Source organism: Nicotiana tabacum, chromosome 13, assembly GCF_000715075.1.
Source record: "Nicotiana tabacum cultivar K326 chromosome 13, ASM71507v2, whole genome shotgun sequence".
NCBI lineage: Eukaryota > Viridiplantae > Streptophyta > Magnoliopsida > Solanales > Solanaceae > Nicotiana > Nicotiana tabacum.
The window spans coordinates 21,549,605-21,557,597 of NC_134092.1; positions in this window are offsets into that span (position 1 = coordinate 21,549,605).

A 7,993-nucleotide genomic window follows, 5' to 3' on the forward strand; every position below is an offset into this window, starting at 1 on the left:
AATATTGTAGGGTTTGGATTCCAAAATGTTCGTACAAAAACTTTCCCCTCGAGTGTGGCTCCCAAACTGATCCCCAAGAAGCTCTGCATGCCTGAGATTCTTAAGTATAATGGAACGACCGACCCCAACGATCATGTCACCTCTTACACGTGTGCCATTAAAGGGAATGATCTAGAGGACGACGAGATCGAATCCGTGTTACTAAAGAAATTCGGGGAAATCATGTCAAAGGGAGCAATGATATGGTATCATAATTTACCACCTAATTCTATCGATTCTTTTTCCATGCTTGCAGATTCTTTTGTAAAAACACATGCCAGAGCCATAAAGATCGAGACTAGGAAGTCAGACCTTTTCAAGATAAAATAGAAAGATAACGAGATTCTCATAGAGTTTGTATCTCGTTTCCAAATGGAACGAATGGATCTACCACCGGTCACCGACGATTGGGCCGTTCAAGCTTTCACCCAAGGACTAAATGAATGAAGCTCAGTGGCTTCACAATAGTTGAAGCGGAACTTGATTGAGTACCCAACTGTTACTTGGGATGATATACATAATCGATATCAATCAAAGATTAGAGTTGAAGACGACCAGCTGGGGGCTCCTTCTGGATCTGTTACCAAAAGTGACGTCGATCGAGAACCAAGGTTGAACATGGATCGATACCATCCATATAATAGAGATCGTAGGGGCAACAGACCTGGGCACAACTCCGTATGAGGTGAAATGAGAAGTGATCGAGGCCAAGGCTCTCGAGGGCTAATGAGAAAAATGGTTTCGACAGGCATACCGAACTTAAGGAAGCACCGCGATTGTTGGAGTATAACTTCAATATTGATGCATCCGCCATCATATCGGCTATCGGACACATCAAAGATACTAAATGACATCGACTCTACAGGCCGATCCAGCCCAGAGAAATCCCAATCAAGTATGAAAGTATCATGGCACCCATGGCCACAGAACGGAAGATTGCATGCAGTTGAGAGAAGAAGTAGGGCTATAATTCAATGAAGGGCACCTTCGGGAATTTTTAAGTGATCGGGCAAAAAATCACTTAAAAGCAGAGAGTTCAATAGATAAAACGAGCAAGAAGAACCGCAACACATTATTCACATGATTATCGGAGGGATCGATGTTCCCCAAGGCCCAGTGTTAAAACGCACTTAGGTGTCAATCATAAGGGAGAAGCGATCTCGGGCTCAGGATTACATACCGAAAGGAACCTTATCCTTCAACGACGAAGACGCAGAAGGAATCATGCAGCCCCATAACGATGCACTGGTAATATTTGCACTCATGAATAAGACTCGAGTTAAGCGTGTGTTAATTGATCCAGGTAGTTCGGACAACATCATTCGATCGAGTGTCGTAGAGCAACTCGGTCTACGGCCAGGTAGTGCCCGCGGCCCTAGTGCTAAACGGATTCAACATGGCATGTGAAACTACTAAGGGCGAGATAACTTTGCCAGTAAACGTGGCCGAGACCATCCAAGAGACGAAGTTCCATATGATCGAGGGCGACATGAGGTATAACGCCCTGTTCGGGAGACCATGGATCCACAATATGAGAGCAGTACCCTCGACCCTTCACCAGGTTCTAAAATTCCCAACACTAGAGGAAATCAAAGCAATCTACGGGGAGCAATCCGCCTCAAAGGAAATGTTTTCCATTGACGAAGTGATTTCGATGTCATCACTCTCATCGATAAAAGGGGTCAAATTCGAAGGGAAAACATGAGACCAAATAAAAATCACAAACGCCGGCCTCGACCCAACTAGAGAAGCAAAGGACTGACGAAGATGATGATTATAGGGTCCCTCGATCCTTCATAGTCCCCGATGATTCCGACCCTACAAAATCAACGGTCGAAGAGCTGTAGCAAATCATACTTATCGAACATCTACACGAACGAACAGTATACCTGGGCACGTGGTTAAATATCGAGCTCAGGAAAAAGCTTATTCAATTTCTTATAGCTAACATAGATTGTTTCACTTGGTCCCATCTTGACAAGACAGGGATCCCACCAAAAATCACCACCCATAAACTAAACTTGGACCCGAAGTTCCATCCGGTGAAACAAAAAAGAAGACCCCAGTCCAAGGTCAAACATGTTTTTATCAAATACGAGATAACCAAGCTTCTTAAAATAGGGTCCATCCGTGAAGTAAAATACCTCGAAAGGTTAGCAAACGTAGTAGTAGTCCCTAAAAAAGGAAACAAACTTAGAATGTGTGTAGATTATAAGGATCTTAATAAAGCATGCCCCAAGGATTCTTTTCCTTTGCCTAATATCGATCGAATGATCGCTGCCACGGCCGACCACGAGATCCTCAGTTTTCTCGATGCCTATTACAACCAAATACAGATGAACCCGAATGATCAGGAACAGACCTCGTTCATCACTAAATATGGTACCTAATGTTATAATGTAATGCCATTTGGATTAAAAAATGTCGGTGCCACTTATCAACGCCTAGTAAATCGGATGTTAGAAGAACAAATAGGGAAATCTATGGAAGTTTACATTGATGACAAGCTAGTTAAGTCCGTGCGAGCAGAGGACCATTTAAAGCACTTGCAGGAAACTCTTAAAATATTAAAGAAATACAACATGAAGCTAAACCCGGAAAAATGCGCATTCGGGGTCGGGTCAGCCAAATTTCTTGGGTTCATGGTATCCAATCGAGGAATCGAGATTAATCCCAACAAGATCGAAGCTATCGATGGCATCACGATGGTAGACAACGTAAAGTCCGAGCAGAGGTTAACCGGACGCATGGCCGCCCTAGGGAGATTCATCTCGAGATCCTCCGATAAAGGCCACCGATATTTCTCGTTGCTAAAGAAGAAAAATAATTTCACATAGACCTCGGAATGCCAGCAAGCCTTGGAAGAGCTTAAACGGTACTTATCGAGCCCGCCGCTGCTTCACACGCCAAGGGTAAGCGAACAACTTTACTTATATTTGGTAGTATCGGAGGTAGCGGTAAGTGGATTCCTAGTCCGAGAAGAACGAAGTACGTAATTTACTATTTATTATGTCAGTCGGACCTTTGGTGAGGCCGAAACTAGATATCCCCACCTAGAAAAATTGGCGCTCGCTTTGATAAGTGCCTCTAGGAAACTAAAACCATACTTTCAATGTCACCCTATATATGTTGTAACAACTTATCCACTTCGAAATATTTTGCATAAACCCGAGCTTTCGGGATGGTTGTCCAAATAGGCCATAGAAATCAGCGGGTATGATATCGAATATCGACCCCGAACAGCAATTAAGTCTCAAATTTTGGCAGACTTCATAGTTGACTTCACGCTGACCGTAGTACCCGAGGTCGAAAGAGAACTGTTGATAAATTCGGGTACGTCCTCAGGAATCTGGACCCGTTCACGGATAGTGCTTCGAACGCAAAAGGGTTCGGGCTCGGCATCGTACTAAAACCACCCACAATCGACGTGGTTAGACAATCTATTAGAACTGTGAAATTGACTAAAATGAGGCCGAATATAAGGCCATGATTGTAGGTCTCGAACTAGCCAAAGGCTTGGGAGCGGAGGCGATTGAAGCCAACTGTGACTCCCTCATCGTAGTGAATCAGGTTAACAGAACCTTCGAAGTTAGGGAAGACCGAATGCAAAAATACCTAGATAAATTACAAGTAACTTTGCACCGATTTAAGGAGTGGACTTTGAAACATGTTCCTAGAGATCAGAATAGTGGGGTTGATGCCCTCACAAACTTAGGGTCATAAATCGAGGACAACGAGCTCGATTCGGGGGCCGTTGTGCAACTCATGAGGTCAGTAGTCGGAGAAGGCCATGCTGAGATAAATTCCACAAGTTTGACCTGGGATTGGAGAAATAAATACATAGTGTATTTGAAAATCGAAAAGATTCCATCAGATCCGAAAGAATCGAGGGTCCTGCGCACAAAGGCAACATGATTCACCTTGTCCGAAGATGGAACCTTGTTCAGAAGAATGTTTGATGGTCCATTAGTAATATATCTGGGACCAAGAGACACCGAGTATGTTTTGAGGGAAGTTCACGAGGGCACTTGCGAGAATCACTCTGGTGCCGAATCATTGGTTCAGAAGGTAATCAGAGCTGGTTATTACTGGATTGACATGGAAAAAGACGCAAAAGAGTTTGTTCGAAAATGTGGCAAATGCCAAAGGCATGCACCAATAATTCACCAACCCGGAGAACCACTCCATTCAGTCTTGTCACAATGGCCATTTATGAAGTGGGAATGGACATCGTTGGCCCTCTTCCACGAGCACCAGGTAAAGCTCAATTTATTTTATTTATGACTGACTATTTTTCTAAATGGGTTGAAGCACAGGCTTTTGAGAAAGTTAGGGAGAAGGAAGTCATCGACTTCATTTGGGATCACATCATATGTCGATTCAGGTTGCCATTCGAAATTGTGTGTGATAACGAAAAACAGTTCATCGGCAGCAAAGTAACCAAATTTCTTGAAGATCACAAGATCAAAAGAATCTTATCAACACCTTATCATACCAGCGGGAACGTGAAAGCCTAATCGACCAACAAAACCATCATCCGAAATCTTAAGAAGAGGCTAACCGATGTCAAAGGAAAGTGGAAGGAAATTCTACTCGAAGTTCTCTAGGCATATCGCACAACCTAGAAGTCCAGTACCGGGGCTACCCCATTTTCATTAGTTTATAGCATTGAAGCTATAATACTAGTCGAAGTCGGAGAGCCAAGTATTCGATCCTTATATGCAACAAAGGAATCAAATGACGAGGCCATGAATACAAGCCTAGAACTATTGGATGAAAGGCATGAAACAACCCTCATCCAACTAGCCGCCCAAAAGCAACGGATCGAGAGATACTACAATCGAAGAGCCAACCTTCGATATTATAACGTCGGGGACTTAGTGCTGAGAAAAGTTACCATCAACACCTGAAATCCCAATGAATGGAATATAGTCCGAATTGGGAAGGACCATACCAAATTCTTGAGGTCACCGGGAAAGGGCCCTACAAGATCGGAACGATGAATGGAAAACAACTACCTAGCAATTGGAACATATCTCACCTAAAACGGTACTATTGCTGAGGTACACCCCTTTTCCATTCCTTTTCTTATTTTTAGATTAACGCTTGCACGTGGTCGACAAGAAACGACAATGGATTTTTTAGCAAACGGCACGAAGCCTTTAGGTCTGAAAGCACGTGTTGCACTTTTTTTCCCTCAGACCAATTTTGTCCCAAATGGGTTTTTTCAGAGAGGTTTTTAACGAGGCAACGATGAATCATGCTAACTTAGAATCAAGTTCGGTTACGAATCGACAACGGAGATCCATTCGACATTATCCGAGGTTCCTTTGCAATCAACCTCGAATACTGGGGGGGCTACCTTCAGATATGCGTTATCTGCGAATATCAACTCTAGAAAGGAAACTACTTCATAAAGAGAGGATCTCGATAGATAGGATTTATTGTAAAGGCCAAACGGTTAAACCGAACTGTGCCCATATAGATTGCTCGAACCCTGTTTTGATCGAGAATAAAGAGAAGTATGTTCCTTACAAACATCTTATGCTTTAAAAAAAATTATCCTCTCTCTTTACAAAGAACTTCATACTTTCGAATATAAACAAGCCCAATGGCAATACTTAACCGGAATATGAACGATCTCTCCCTCACTCGGGGACTACCATCCGACTCAAACAGCCCAAGTAATCGGGCCTCGGGAGCAAAAAACCTAATAGGCAATGACCCGATTTCTAAAAGTCACGGCCACCCCACTCGGGAACTATTATCTCGGGCAAGCTCAGATAAAACGGAAAAACAAGCCCAATGGGTAACTCCCGAACTAAAAGGCTACGACCAATTTAACATGGCTTGGAGACCTCCGAAATTCTCAACAAAAATAGGCCTTCGAAAAATAAAAAATTCTTTCACAACCGGTTCTAAAAGCTACCCTCGGCAAAATCTCAAACTTAAGATGTTTTTCGGGAAAAAACTCTGATAACATCGAACCCCAATAATGCCTTAACCCAGAAAAGAAATAAAGGCAAGGTTTGTTCGAACCCTCGAACACAACCTTATTGTTTCATGCTAAGGCATTTTCAACCTTTGTAAGTACAAATAAATCAAAGGAAAAATACGAGAGCCGAAAGGGAAAGAAAAGCCTTATATTAAACACAATAGTTTTTTACAAAAGCCAAATCGGCCTAAATTTACAACGGCCAAAAGACTGCCTCAAAAACAAATGCAAAAGAAAAAACAAAAAGTCCTAAGAGGCTTGGTCTTCATCGGAGGTCGCATCTCCATCCTCGGAATCTTCTCCGTCTTCGGATTCGCTTGAACTCTCGGAGTCTTCCTTAGGGAAGGCCAGCTTCCGAGCCCTGGCTTCCTCTACCCTGGCCTTTTCGATCTCATCCATGATATCGAAGCCGTGGGCCTGAACCCCTTTGAGGGATTCCCTTCGAGCCTGCCATTTCGCATGTTCAACCATGCTCTTGGCCTAATTAACTTCGACATCAACCCTAAAATGGACCACTTTAGCATCAACTCTTTTGTTGGCCACGGCCACCTCGGATCTGACCACTTCTAGTTCATCGGCCAAGCTTGCCTTATCAGAAACGACCAAATCCAAACGACACTGAAGCTCCTTGATCTTCTCGACCTGCACCGAGGCCTTCTCTTTTGTATCTTGGAGTTGGGCCTCGTCCGACACTAATTGAGCTTGGACGGTCTCCTTTTTCGAGGCTAGAATGTCCATGTTCTTTTCGAATTCTTCTGCCTCAGCTTCTATCGCATTCACCTGCATTTTGAGCCGTCCGATTTGTTCGAGCCTCTGTCGGACCTGCAGAATCGAATCATTAGTAGTTATCTCCAATTCATCTTCATTATCATGAAGCACTCGAAATACTTGCTCAGCCATCTCGGCATGCTCAACCCGGACCGTTACCAAATATGCCTGAAGCTTCTTACTAAGAAGCTTGTAGGTGTCACCCTTCTCAGTGAGGTCCCGAACTTCAGCCTCATGATCCTCCCGGATTCGGAGGAAAGCCTCGTGATGCAACACGACACCTACAAACGAGGAAGAAGATGTTAGAATTGTCTACAACTCTATGTATAAAAGAAACAATAGAGGTACCCTCGAAGTTACCCGATTCAGATCATGTTAGGCCTCATTGAAAAGGTAAGCGGCTCCTACCGCGTTCATCACAGATTAATCCTCCTCGGTCACCAAGGATATAAGGTAACTAGCAATCCTCACGGGGAAGAGAAAGCTCGGGCATCCTCCGGGACGGAAATCACTATCACAATCGGAGTTAACACTCAGGGTCGGGAATTGGTCCACCATTTTTGGGCTCAATGAATACCCGATAGTGACCGACCATGATACTTTCTTCGGTACCGGTAATCCACCGAACCCAGTAATATACTCCGAGGCAGCGGACTCGAGCCCATCCAAAAAGCCATGGATATCAGTCGCCCCCCGAATACCCTCGTAAGATAGACTTTCCAACATCTTGGCCTCACGGATCATAGCGTCCAAAATCTGAGAGGATCCAAAAATATCGACCATCCCGAGCTCGTCCTTCAAGACATCTTTCGTTGCCCGAGAAGCCTCGCCCCTAGTCTCTCCTTCAACCATCTCATCTCGGGACAGAGTGGCCTCAACTTTTTATGGTTCAGGAATTATGGCCAAAGCTCACTCATCAACCTCCGCCGATTCGGAGGATTTTTGTATCAAAACATTAGCCCTCACACGGGCTACTTCCTCTTCTACTTCTTCGGGTTCATCCCTTAATCGGCGGATCAAGTCCAAAGGCATAACACCAGAGCCCCCCTTGGGCTTGCGAGACTTCCTCGTCGGATTTTTGTTTTCCGAGACCGGGGAACTCGGAGCCCCTTTTCTCATCTTCTCTTTGACCTGCTTCGGAGCAAGGACTTCTTCGTCACCATATGGGGGCCTCATGGCAATGTCCTTCCT